Source organism: Lepisma saccharinum, chromosome 11 (assembly GCF_977018435.1).
Source record: "Lepisma saccharinum chromosome 11, izLepSacc3.1, whole genome shotgun sequence".
Taxonomy (NCBI): domain Eukaryota; kingdom Metazoa; phylum Arthropoda; class Insecta; order Zygentoma; family Lepismatidae; genus Lepisma; species Lepisma saccharinum.
In genome coordinates this window covers 28,632,523-28,646,954 of record NC_139239.1, presented here as the reverse complement: position 1 = coordinate 28,646,954, position 14,432 = coordinate 28,632,523, and the positions used below count along the sequence as shown (strand labels likewise).

General features: G+C 38.7%; 1 protein-coding gene across 2 annotated transcripts in view; it reads right to left on the bottom strand.

The window, feature by feature from the left end:
• LOC145994694 (uncharacterized) overlaps positions 1-9,016 on the bottom strand; it is a 117,207-nt gene extending 108,191 nt beyond the window's left edge. For both annotated transcript variants that reach the window (XM_083130858.1, XM_083130856.1), the window contains exon 1: positions 8,619-9,016. The gene's annotated coding sequence lies outside the window, so the exon portion shown is untranslated. The remainder of the gene's footprint in view (positions 1-8,618) is intronic.
• Between the last annotated feature and the right edge of the window lie 5,416 nt (positions 9,017-14,432).

The following is a 14,432-nucleotide window of genomic DNA, read 5'->3' as shown; positions in this document are numbered from 1 at the left end:
ATGGCGTAGTGGGAATGCCGTCGCCTCGTAATGAAGGGGTCCCGGGTTTGATTCCCGGTGGAGACACATTGCATAGTGGCTTGGATCCCACTTTAAACTGTAAGTCCAGGCCAGCATAAAGTGGACTTAAAATAAGAACTAAATAAAAACTTATTATTACTTAGATTGTAATTTCAAGTACAATCTTGTGCTCAATAGGTGGCAGGCTCAAACCTTAATATATAAATTCCATGTTAAATACATTAAGTGGATGTGAATACAAATCATAGCTCTGTGTATTATAACAATTCTTTGTGTTTAGAAGTGTGTCATGCTTTTGCATGATTCTTTATGCACTTTACACCTATAATAAAAGTTTACTTAAAATACCGCGATAAAATAGTAGTAAAAATTAGGAATAATTATCGTAATATATTTTTGTTTCTAAAACCAATTCACTAAATTCTTTAAAACTGCTCAGCTCTGACGTATCCTGTAATATGTTAGCAGTATGAATTTGTTAACGTACTGTTATATGCTTGTATTGCTGGGTAAATGCTTCTGGGAATGCAGCTGTGTGTCCACTGTCAAACTTTTCCGGTGGAAGCGCCGATGAGAATTTAGTGATAAGAAAATTTCGCCTAAATCAAAAATGCATTACAATGTCTTTTTAAGGCAGAATTAAGCGCAATCATATCACTCGGTGTTCGCCCGTAAACCAAAATATCAATATTTTTTTTCCCCTCAAAAATGATGGTAGACCAGTGACACAGTTGGGTCACGAAAGTAGACTACATCCCGAAGCGGAATTTGCTACAGTAACCAACATGTAATATTACATACCTTAGGCCCGAATTATTATTCACCTAATAAACTTTCACACAAAAAGCTTATATCAGGATGACATCAACCCACAATTGCACTTCAAAATCGCAAACTTGGAGGGAAGAGGAGGGAAGAAAATTCAATTTACCATTCAGCCTGGCAAGATAAAGACAAAGAAGAAATTATATGTTGGAAAAAGAAGCAATGGTTAGAGCGAGGCATGCCACTTTTAAGCAGCAATGACCATCATTACGCAAGAATCTGGGACAGGATTCCACCCCTTTGGTTTCGATGCCTGCAGAGCAAGCTTTCATTTCTTCCGCAGCGCCATCTTGTGCTGATGATGGTGGTTGCGTGAACGAATTAAAAAGCAAAGACCGCAACCAATCATTACGCACGTTTCTTTGTTTGTCGTGAGTGATAAAGAATCGGAGGAAGTTCTGGTCAATGGAGCAGCCGTTAAGATTCATTTGCTTAATTGTTTTCTCCTGGAATGGAGGCGTTTGTTGAGTCAACGACCATACTTTTTACATAACAGGCAAGGCTTGAAGACTCATGTCGATCTTTCAACGTAAGTGTTGTCTGTGACTTGCTGATATACCCAATATAAGATTATCACCCACATTACACTGGGAATGCCTAGATAACCGCTACCATTTCATACATACAGAACTCTAAATCCATCAGATTAAGGTTGATGCACTTTCGGTGCATGAGTTGACACAGTTATAAGTGTGATCGTGCCTGATCTGTTCAACTGATGTATTTTAGTAAATCACACGGAACAGCACCTACAAAAGTACCCCTTGATGTATTTATGTGCATTTTGATGCATCAAAAAATCACCCTAGCAATGCATGCAATGTAATGTATTGCTGTGGTGCACTGTAATGTATTGTTCAAGGCAAAAACATGATACATATTTGTGTCAACAGACACATTTTGGGTTGTGTGTGTGTTAATTCTACACGTAGAAAAATCTGTCAACTAATATTTTGCTCTAAGTTTTGTCTCAAAATACAACTAGTTTAGAAAAGAGCATTTATGACAATCGCAGATACTAATATTGTGCTCACATGTTAACTGTTTTTTTTAACAGTGACCACAGTAAAAACAGTTGAATAATTCTGTTTTTCAGCCATAACAGTTATACACCTACGAGGGAAAGACAATCAAATCCCAACGTGGGCACTCTGCGACTCGTTATACGTGGAGGAATCAAAAAGTAATGCCTCCTCGTATATTTTTTTGTAATGTGTTGATGTGTTATTACTATGTGATATATTAGACTTTCACTAACACTTGTGTACTTTATGTTTCAGATTGACTGAAGGAAGCCATGGATTTGATGCATAAACAGAGCTGTGATTGAGTTCTTGGCAAAAGAGGGTTGCCCCTTGTAGAAATGCATAGGAGGTTAACAAATGTCTATGGGGACACTGTAGTGGACGTGAGCAATGTCAGATGTTGGGTGAAGAGGTTCAACGAAGGATATTGCAAATAAACCGCCCAGCGGACGTCAATGAACATCACTGACGGAGGACAAGAAACGCCGGGCAGATGAATTGATTCGTCAGGATCGGCGGATCACAATCGAGGAGTTGGCAGCCGTACTTAACGTGTCTTATGGGTCTTCTCAGGTCTTAGTCTGTGACTTAGGATACCACAAAGTGTGTGCTAAGTGGGTTCCCAAAGAACTGACCGCAGACATGCGCACTAGGCGTGAGGAAGTGTCGCAAGAGCTCCTGGCCACGTTTGAAGCACATCAGAACGACTTTTTCAAAGATTGGGTTACTGGATATGAAACATGGGCGTATATGTATGACCCAGAGAGTCAAATGCAATCGATGCAATGGCGCCATAGTGGTTCTCCACGTCCCAAAAAAATTCAAGTTTGCAAGATCAACGCAGAAAGTGATGACATGGTGCAGACAACAAACTCCAGAGTTTTGCCAACATGGATTTGACACTTGGGTTCAACGTTGGCGTAGATGCATTGAACTGAACGGTGATTATGTGGAACGGTAGGCATATGTAGAAGGGGCTTCAGGCTTCACTATGATGTATAGTTTATCTTGATTGATGCATTATTATAGATCTGGGATGGCAGGAGGCATTACTTTTTGATACCCCGTAGCATTTTTTTTTATCAAATATGACCATTTGATTGTAATTTTAACGAAAAATATTTGCAATATTCTCACTGTTGGTCATCAATACTCTATGTTGGTCTTCAGGCTATTCTTAAAAGTTTGTCTAAATTTTGCACAAGTGGATTTGGTTGTATTTTTCTATTTAACATTACTTCTCCAACATCTTTGGTTAATTATTCTGGTGAGGATGAATGATAATTAAAAGGAGTGAGATGAAGATATGATCACAAAGGATGACCGTCAGCATGATATAGTCCGAACTTTTCTACCACTTTTGGCTAATCGGGAAGACGAGGGTGAGTGATGATATGATGAAGTTGATTGATTGATTTGTTGTTTTAAGTCCACTTTATGCACAGTAAGGCTAGTCGGGACTGGGCCTAGAGTATCGGGTATCGAACATGAAGTTGATGTAGGGACACTCGCAAAGAACACCCATGCCCAGGCAAGGATTCGAACCCGGGACCCTTGGCATCTTGTGCCACTCCGCCACGGAGATCGGCAGGCAGTCCTTTGAGCCGTAAAGTGTGTGGAGCGGTTTGCTTTCTATTGAGTAACAAATGGCCTGTCTACACCTTTTTGTTTACTTTGGATATCAGACTCCATTACTATTCATATGCAAGCAGCTAGAGTCTGATTACTTTCATAACATCTCCAGCTGATCGCGCATGCCTAGCCAGCGAGTCTACCAGCAGTGTAGAGCCTGAGCAAGACGGGTAGCAATAGGTGCTGGATTGAGATGACGTCATCGGCCCAGTTGCTGATTTGAAGCTTCCGAAGTTATGACTCGCTTTTGGGCTGCAAATGCAAAACAACAAGAGACGTTAAGAAAATAACCTCGCTCTACCAAAGACTTGCTGAATATTCAAGAATCGAACCTGGGACTGCTCGCCTTTTCAAAGGACAAAGACGCGTTCCAGTAACGAGCGAAACAATAACAGCGATCCTTACCGAGTAACTGGTGTTTGGCCACGACCGCCCTTCCGCCTCACGCAAGAAACATAAAAGAAAACACTTAATTTTTTTTTTCCGGAGAGAAATTTGCATGCGCGTTAACAACAGCTGAGAGCATTATAACGGGGATCATAACAGCTTTTAAAAAATCGTCTGGATGTGGAATATTATATATTCACAAATATGCTCTAAAATGTTAGCAGTATTGCCCTTGCACACGCAGACGGTCACGCAATATGAACTTGGTGCGTGGTGAAAATAGCTTCCACACGTGGCACGACGATTATGCGCAGCAACAGAAAGAAACGCACAATGTCGAACTCTCCGAAAACTATATTACTAGTTGACGAATACAAAATTCAAGTCTGTGATAAAAACAGTCCCGGTGGAGGCACAAGTGGTTCGGATCCCACTTTAAACTGTAGGTCCAGTCCCGATTAGCCTTCCTGTGCACAAAGTGGACTTAAAACCAACACAGTTAAAGTCGATTTTATCCTCGTATAGATGGGACTGGACCTACAGTTTAAAGTAGGATCCAAACCGATATGTGCCACCACCGAGGATCGAACCCGCACAAATTACAAGGCAATTACCTTATCACTACGCCATCTGTGGCGAGCTAAGTAATTATGTAACACTAGATGGCAGCACAATGCGGTTATTTTGTAATATTTTTTAAGTTATCTTTCATCGCTTTTTTTTACTTCCCGCTTAATCTCGACGATTAGAATAAATAGGGAAAAGTAGATGTCGCAACAGACGTCCTAACCAAGAATTTGAGCCAGGGAACCTGGCTTTGTAAAATTCCGATAAGGAGGGGAAAATATTGTGGCGAAATCTACTATTTGTATTGGTGTGTATCTGATTATTTAATGTCAATATCCTATCCGTTTAGTTTATTCGCGAAAATAAAATAGCTCATGATCGGGTGTGCAAACAAAACCATTACAGGTGTTTCTGCTACTATTTCAGTATAAAATTGTCATTCAGTACTGTACTTGAAAATTTGTTAAAATAAAAAATTAAAAAATGGATACGGCAAATTTTATGCATTTCTTCACGATATTTCGAAAATATCAAGCATAGAAATGGAAATGGTGGTAAAAATATGGGTATCTATTCAACAGTTAAATATCACTTTATTTTCATTAAACATTTTTGAATTTGGATGTAAAAAAAGAGGACATATTGTGAATGCCTTTCGTTCATATTGCATGCAGATTCGATAGTAGATTTTAGATTTATTTTCTTTTTGTGCGAGCCATAGGCTTTACGCACTACATTCCATAGGTTTGATTTTTCTACAATATCTTGTTACATTTAGTTTTCTTTTAAGCTGTCTCTTACTTTGTCCCCTATATACACATTCTTCCCCTCCCTCGACAGTTCTTCATCCTCGCCCCACTTCTCTTTTCCTGCATTCTCACCAAAAAACGCATACATTTTACTTTACACACACTTACACTATAAAGATGGCTCGTCTGGAGCATGACTAATTTCGCTGCCTTCTCTAATAGCTTTCCCCGCCGTTCTCTTACTTCTCCCAGGTATTTCCCCACTTGCTGCCCAGTTTCATTTATCTTTATTCTGTCGTCTCTTCTATCACCTCCCTCCCTGTTAAGTTTTTCATCCATTTGTCCCTTAGGTCACGTTTAGAAGGGCAGTTCAGTAGGATATGCTTGTCCGTCTCCTCCCCATCGCACAATGGACATATCGTTTCCCCCGTTTCGTTTCTCTTTCTTGGTTGTTTCCATCCCCCTAATCTGAACCATGCCAGCGCGCCTCTAAGGGGTAAGAAGAGCCCGTGTTACTCCATCACAGCTCTTACGAGTTCCCGAGCTTCGTCCTGGCTGAGGTACTGGAGAAACCATGCACAAAAACAATCGGGCAACGAGAGCAATTATCTTATATTGATGCAAGAGGGTGCTGATGCATGAACATTGCACAAATATTAAATGTGTAAGCGTAACGTGGTGACAACAAACCACCATAAAAAGGAAAAATAAGATTGATTCCATACCACAAAAAGATCAACGAAACGTAAATTGCGATGAGTTGAATGTCCTGCAATATGAAAACTAAAGAAATATCGCAGATTCAGTGATTCGAAAGCAGGAGATAAATTTGGAGCAGATTCAATGTTTGTATATCTGGAAGTTAATTCCACATTGTTGTAAAAAGGAGCAGGTGCGTAGCTAGCCTACCCGGGGGGCCCGAGGTAAAATACCAGAAGACCGTAATGCATTTTTCTGATTTATTTATTTTGTTAGACTGGCCTACTGCGGGTGGATTATAGTGACATGTGACGGGGGTGTGACGCTCAAAGCTGCACGTCTGTTGTAATTATGCCACTCCCATTATTAGCAGAGGGTATATCCACTAAGGTACTCCATGTTATTAGTCTCTAGCAATTATCAAAAACAAATAAACACATCTTTAATCATAATTAAGACAATTATATTACATCCCATATGCTCAAATCATGCATTTTTTTGAATTCGTAGATCCAGCCACTGTAATAGCGGTATCTGAGGGCCCTGCTTGAGTAATCGGCCCCGGGGTCACCATGGGTCTCGCTACGCCCCTGGGAAAGAGAAAGGTTACAGTTCATGAAAGATCATTTGGTGGAGGATGTTATTTTCGCGGATGAGAGTTATATTTAGGGATCACATGTTAGGAGGATATATGGCACACGTCAAAGAAATAATTATATTAAAAAAAAAATTCACGTAGCAGTATCAATTATGGTGGTTGTAATTTGGGAATGCATAGCAAGAGCTTGAGTGTCATTATCTGGCAACCTTGATGGAAAAAGTACACAGACGGACTTAAAAAAATGGATATCTGGAATAGTTTGAAATACAATCAAGATAATCATCGCAAGCACAAGTCGTATTTGATACGAGTGGCAGTGGCTGAATTATAACTGTCTTAAGTTCTGTAAACAACATACTCTATTTTCCCGACATCAACGTCATAAAACATTATGACAAGAATTGGATAAAAGGGCGGAACAACTGCAAATAAGTCAAAAGATAATTTACAAGATGATTACGAGAGGAAAGGCCGCGATTTGGGTACTGGTCACATTTGTTATCACTTCATTCATTCTCATGGAGTGGTGGTCTCGTTGGCCTTCGTGGCGAAGTGGTCAGCTGAGGGCGCTACGAAGCCAGGGGTCCTGGGTTCGAATCCCGGCTAGGACTTGGATGTTTGTGTATGTCCGTAATGAGAAAATTGAGAATACAGTAAAAATTGATTTCAGAAAAATGTGACACTACCGCATATGGATATCCCTTTAAAAAAAGAAAAAAGTAAGGCGTCTGACTGCCAAGCGGGAGACCCGCGTTCGAGTCCCGGCGTGGGTGATCTAAGGTCGTAATTCATCGGTCGTTGTATCAGCATACAGCAGATAACCCAGCCTCAAATAAATGATTACCTGAGGCACCCTTCGTGAGTGAAGGTGACCGGGGCGTGGTGCTGCACATCACCTTCAAAAAAGTAATCAACTTCCGCACCCCTTTTCTGAAACGTATTATCAACCGAAAAGGAAATTAACTTTTGCAATGTTACGTTATATGAAAGTGACTACACGATTTCGTATTTTTTTTTTTTTTTTGGACGTGCATTTTCTTTTTCAAAGGAATAATTTCAGATTACGTAGCGAACTTTTTTCTTTTACCCAACGCAATGCACGCAAATTGTACACTTAGCAACTGATTTCTTCTTCTTGTCACCTGTGTACCATATTTTACATTTGATTAATAACTGGATTTTGTAACTATCAGTTGCATTAAAAAGGTTCAAAAAGTGTGTTTTTAAAACCAACGATGTGTGTTGTAAGGAGTGAGTGACCCTTTTCGAAGACACCCAAACGCAAATCCTAGACTATATTTTGCAGGCTAACGGGCTCTGGCGTCTGGACTCGCAGACAGTATACTATAATCCTCTGTGTGGGGGCTTGTGTTGTGTGCTGTCCATGCACGTTTGTTATTCTCTCTTCTTCATTTTGACCTTATAGCCATTCATCCTAATCTTCGTGATTATCATTAGCCAAGAGTGGCATAAAATCGAAGTAAAATAAAGCAAATCTACAAATCAATTAAAAGTAAGGATAGCCGACCTCCGTAGCGGAGTGGTTACCACAGCGCCCAAGTTCGAATCCCGGCCTGGACATGGATGTTCTTTGTGAGTGTTCCTTCGTCACTTTCATCATATCATCACTCATCTTGATCGTCGCGACAAGCCAAAAGTGGCAGAAAAACCACGTTAAATAAAATCATACGTAAGGATAAGTTTTAGTTTCGTATTTCACCACATGGTAAAAAACGACTGTAACTTGTATTTGTAAGACTACTTTCTTGGAGCATAAAGCACAATATTTGTCATTGGCCTGAGTTAAACATGTTTGTTGGTTTCGAATTTGCAAACATGTGGCTGTTGTGGATAAATCAACAAGAATTCTAGTAGTATTCTTCAGTTTCCTTGGCATTCTTTCATAGATACCTACTAAAAATTGCTTGGTATGTAATGTAGGGGCTAACATCTATGTTTATTTTCAACATCGCACCCCTAAATTTCATTCTACACCGCCTCAGCACTCGTAGATTACTCCTGGCGCCGTAAGATTGTTTCTTTGTGTTCTCGTACCTACGCATGTATGCTGAAAAAGTAGGTTTTAATGGACGATATTAAAACATGACTTACCCTCTTGTGGAAACTGAAGACTATTCGTCCTGCAACAATCGACGGTTACAACTGAGCCTCGATGTAATTAACGGTCATCGCGTTGAGCTGAAGAGAAATAAATCCAGCAGTCACAACACAGTATCTTAGCTCAGCGCCAAAAAAAAAAAAGCACTGAACAAAACAAGAAACCTTAAACACCGAACTTCATTTCACATGAAACTGTTTAGGCACCAACTGAAGCACAGTCAAAGCACTGCACCGACGATTGCACAGTTGTTTTGGGGAAACATTTGCAGGGCACCGGGTAAACACGAGCCAAAGCACAACTCTACGTCCGACAGCAGACGACACTTGTCAACAAACGGTGGAACTCCCTCCACCACACGCCGAGAGATGTTAGGAGCGAATGGGCGCTGCTTCCAGGCTGGAATACTCCTCGCAGGTAAAACGAGCGCAACAGGTATCACGTGATTGCTTACCCATGATGCCCGCGGGCACGATGCGATGCAAGGGTTGCCAGCGCAAGTAGGTTTATGCCGAAGGTTCGTGTGCACGTGGATTCATCAATATAGCTTTGGCAAGTAAGATTGTGACTAAAGGGTTCGCTTTCGGAACCTGACTGTTTATCGTTTTGTTCTATAAATTGACTTGTAAAATATTTAAATAAAAAGATCGCACCCATATGGAAAACAACAGTTTTGACGAAAACCCAATGAAAGGGACAATTTTACCGAAAAATGTGTAACGATTACTACCGAAAGCACTCAGAAAATCATAAAAATAATCTTCAAGAATCACGTATTGTAAACAAAACATCTGTTTTAAGCTTGCATAATTTCAGACGTTTATGATGGCTGCTGTATATGTTTCAAATTCAATTTAATATGCATGGCCTTGTAATCAAGAGGTCCCGAGTTCGATACCCGGTGGATCCCACTTTAAACTGTAGATACAGTCCCGATTAGCCTTACTGTACATAAAGTGGACTTAAAACGCCAAATCAATCAATATGCATGGAATTTAAAAATGAAATATCTGTTGAACTGTAACGTATTTGGAGTTACAATTTTTAATATGTGCATAATAATAAATGACAAAAATTATGAGATGCATACCACTTTTTATAAAAGTGAAATTAATGATAGCCAAAATGATAACAAAACAGGCCATATGTAAGACCATATGTGGGTGATCGTCATAACTGCTTGATTTATATTTCATGGCTGTTCTGGTGCTGCATTTGAGCAACATTTTTTTTTCAAGATGACGAACAATTGTCTTTTTTCCGTCGTTGCACGTGTTACAAAGTCTGTAAATTGATAGATATTGACCTGATATTTTAATGACAGCAAGGAGTACCTTGGGGTACCGAACCAGAGTTCTATTTGAGCATATCGACCAATGGGAATATAGCGGACCATATCATTGCTATAAGCAAACAAGCAAAATGAGAGAGGTGCTTGCAAATACTAAATAGGTAGAAAAGTTGAAAAGTGTGTTTTGTTTTGAGTTTTGCTTATGTACAGCCAACGGCAAAGATAATAGTAGGCAAATTGCCCATCATTATTTTCATAATTTATTATTATTATTAATTAATTATAATTATTATTATTCCACATGCTGTGCTATTTCAAGGTATGGAATTTGGTTGATTCGAAGCAAGTGTTGGCCTCTACTTATTGACATTCTTATTTCAATTCATTATCATCACGGTGTGGAAACAAACTGAATGAAAATGGTGATGGACAATTAGCCTACTCTTTCTTTTGCCGTTGGGTGTACAATCAGGCTAACGTAAGTTGGAAGTGAATTCAGTCAGCTGAGGTCTGCTCCCAACAAGATTGAGACCAGCTACTTTGAATAAAAGTATATATAGGTAATAAATATTATATTTTCATATTGCACTGCATACCTAAGATAGGCACTGTGTTATGAAAATGTAATATTTATAGCTATATTGCGTGTCGAGCTTTTAATCATAATAAATCTGTTAAATCTCTATTGTATGACTGAATTCTTCATCACTAAAGGATGTACTTTAAATATCAGTCATGTGCGTCGCCAATAGGTGGGGGCGAGGGTGGGCTCTAGCCCACTTAAAATAGTCTCAGCCCATCCGTCTGCCCACCTAATGAATACATGATATACGTCGTATATAATTTAGATAACGCAAAGTAACAAGCTGGTAAATAATTATAGTATCAAGCACACAAAGCGGCCTTAACAATTGACTGACATAGCTCAGTTTCACTTCGAAGATAAAGAACGTTTCAGATTCCGCATGAGGTTGCTTTCCTTTCATTAACGTGCGAAAAGTGATTACGTGCGCCAAATTGATGAAATTAAACTTTCAACACATGTTAATAGAATGAGTATACCTACAAAAGTAGGAAAATTTATTGAATAAATTTGATCAAAATGGTCATTCCAGAATTCTTTTTACTATTCCGGTAGCTGTGACCAAATGAGTTTCAGTAAATTAAATCTTTTTTTGAATGTTACCAGTTGAATCTATTTTTTTCATTATTACGTTTACAAGCTTCGTTTGTCTTTCAAAATCATAGCGAAGCTTTTCTTTAGTAACCGATGAAAGCATATTTCGCTTTATTTTTATAATATTAATTTTTTTTTTACAAAATACAGGAAATTTATATGTTGATTCTTTTAACACTAATAAAAATTGCGTACAAAATATTTGTAATAATTGCATAATATGCATAAATTTAATCCATGAACAAAGAATGTTCCAGTACAGTACAACGTTGATGGGGTGTGGAGGAGAGTACATCCTCGTGAAACGTCGCTTCACCTTGAAAAATTCCTAGCGCCGGCCCTGGCCGACCACCGAACCAGAGCCCACCTAAATATATTTTATGCACCCTTGAGCCCACCCCAAGAAATATTTCTGGAGAAGCCACTGATATCAGTGCCTCCAGGTCAGGAACTTGTGTTTGAGTGTTCAGCTGCCGCCACTTTTGGCTATTTGCGAATTCAAGTGTTGAAGTTTCATAATGCAAGCTCTCACTGAGGAAAGTGCTAAATAGGCCACGTATGGTATACCCCTTCGATCATAATACACGTCATCTACTTCTTACATGGACAATTGAACTCTTTCATTTTTATTTTAGCCGCTATGACTAAAAATACATTGTTTGTAAGTCCACTTTATGCTAAGATAGGTTATTCTTGTCTGGACCTACGATTTAAAGTTGTATGTGAACGAATTTGCAATGTACACTCCTGTTAAGATAAAGCGGCACATACTTCAACTGTCCAACCTTATACAATATGCCTCGATGGCGCAGTTGTAGTGTCGTCGCCTTGTAATCAAGGGGTCCCAGGGTCGATTCCCGGTGGAGGCACATAGTGGTTCGGATCCCACTTTAAACTGTAGGTCCAGTCCCGATTAGCTTTACTGTGCATAAAGTGGACTTAAAACACCAAATCAATCAATCAATCAATTATACAATATGCCACTTAATGTGAACAGGACCTCTGCCAGGGATCGAATCCGGGACCAAGACAACAGCTATACCACCCACTATGACAACACATACATTTTTTCTTTTATTTTTAATTGAATTTTATAAATAAACTAGTGCACATCCTATGGTTTTATATAATGCTTTCTTTACACAGCTCAGCAACATACGGTGACTCACATAAATACTATTCGGACAGGAATAATTAAATTTTCATTAAGAGCATGTTGCACAAATTTTAAAGAAAGGGTAAACAAAATATTATAGTAAATACTATGAGGTATAATGCAATGAAGAAATACAGTTTAATGTCAGAAAATAACATTGATCTTAATACTATATCCACTTTAATATTCACACACCTTGAGTAAATTAGAAATAACTAATAATATGTAAATATAAATATAACTTTGGAGTATGCCGCTTTTGATTGATGTCTTTCTTCAACAGTCTCGCTCCAACATTGATGTCGAAATGATAATGCCGCCTGCTTGTTTTCAAGGGGTACCAAGTTCGATCCCCGGTGGAGGCACGTAGTGGTTTGGATTCCACATTAAACTATAGGTCCAGCCCAAATTAATATATCTGTGCATTAGTGAATTTGAAACAAACAACTGCGTAGTGAATTCGAAACCAAATATTGGCCCATTCATGTCGTAGTCGTCTTGTGTATCGGCTTTTGACATAATTCCGTGTTTCTCACTCTTTTATCCAATTCTTGTTTTATGAGATTGAGATCAGGAGACTGGGATGGCGTTTCCATAGCCTTTGGACAGCTATAGAGCAGAAATTCCATCATCAGATATGATTTGCGCTTGGGATCATTATCTCGTCAGAATCTGAAATTAACTCTGTATTCAAATTTTCCCTCAAAATTGCCAGGTAATGTTGTTCCTTGTTCATGGTGTTTGCTATAAATCTATTCCCCCCCTTGAGTTGATGCTGTGCATCCTCATATCACATCACCACCAACATTTATCATATGAGACTTACTCTCGTCCACGAAAATAACTTTTCTACCTGTTTTCATCCTATCCTTCTTTTTCACGACAGTAGAATACTTGTAGCTACTCTCCTGCGATAACCGACTTTCTTGGGCAGTCAGAAGACATGTTTCCGGATATACAGAGCGTGATGAGTAAATATTACAAACCAAATTATCTATCACCATGTTTATGCTCTTTGTTTTGCCCAATACGAGCTGCAAGATTTGATACAAAACGCCAAACAAGCTGCGATAACCTCTGTACAGTCACGGACACTTATGTGTTGTTATAAACCCATTTACTTGCAATGGGTCCTTTCAACCCAGCAGCGTCCGTGACTGTACCAGCATACGTAACAATCCATTCATGGAAAAGACGTAGGATGCAAGAGAAAATTGATGAAAATAGTCATGAACAATTTGCCATCCAATACTTATGCATCCCACTGTATAGCAGACTTACAGTCTGCTCCAAGTTACATTGCTGCTTTAGGTTTTTTTTAGTTTTGTATTTTTCCTGATTTTTTTGTATCGGCCTTTCTGGGGTTTGTAATTTATATTTTCCTCTTCAATCACGGTACTCTAAGACACATTTAACATCTTGCAATTCCCCTGAAATGGATGAAACAAGTACAAATGTAAAGTTCTCAACGAAATATTTTGGCAGTTGCATCAGAATTCAACTGAATATAACGCATGAAAACACCAAAATTTGGTAAAATAATTTTAAAATAACAAATAGTAACAAAATATATTTGGGAACTCAGTTAAACTATACAAGGTCGCCAGTCTCTCAGATATTTACACAAGTATTCGAAAATTGGCAGCGATAATGGTCATAGTAGCAAAGTTTTGTACAAATTGCATGAAATATTGTTTATCGTGGCTTGTTTGATGACCAAGGGCTTATGTGAAAATTGCCACGCCCCTTGTGTGCACACTGAATATTAGTATACCACGTCTATAATATCTTCAGGGTAATGGGTTCTTATTAAGAATGCCAATCAGAAAGCAGAATAGCCAAAGGATATGAGAAAATGCGAGTCTATATTCTGAAAATGTTCATAATATGCAGAAATTATGTATTCGAGGTAATATATATACATATATCTACATAGATTATATTCTTTTGGCTTCTTGTTTTCTTCTTCTATGACCCTGGCCTTCATCCTCTTTCTTCTACTAATATGAATTTCTTCTGTGGGAAAAGGATAGGCTTCTTCTTCTTTCCTCTAGATAAATCTTATTTAGATTTCTTCTTTCCCACATGGAAGAACATGGATCATCTATTTCTCCTATCTACATCGATCATATATTTCTTCTATCTTTGCAGAATATATCATCTATTTTCTTATTTCTTCTATC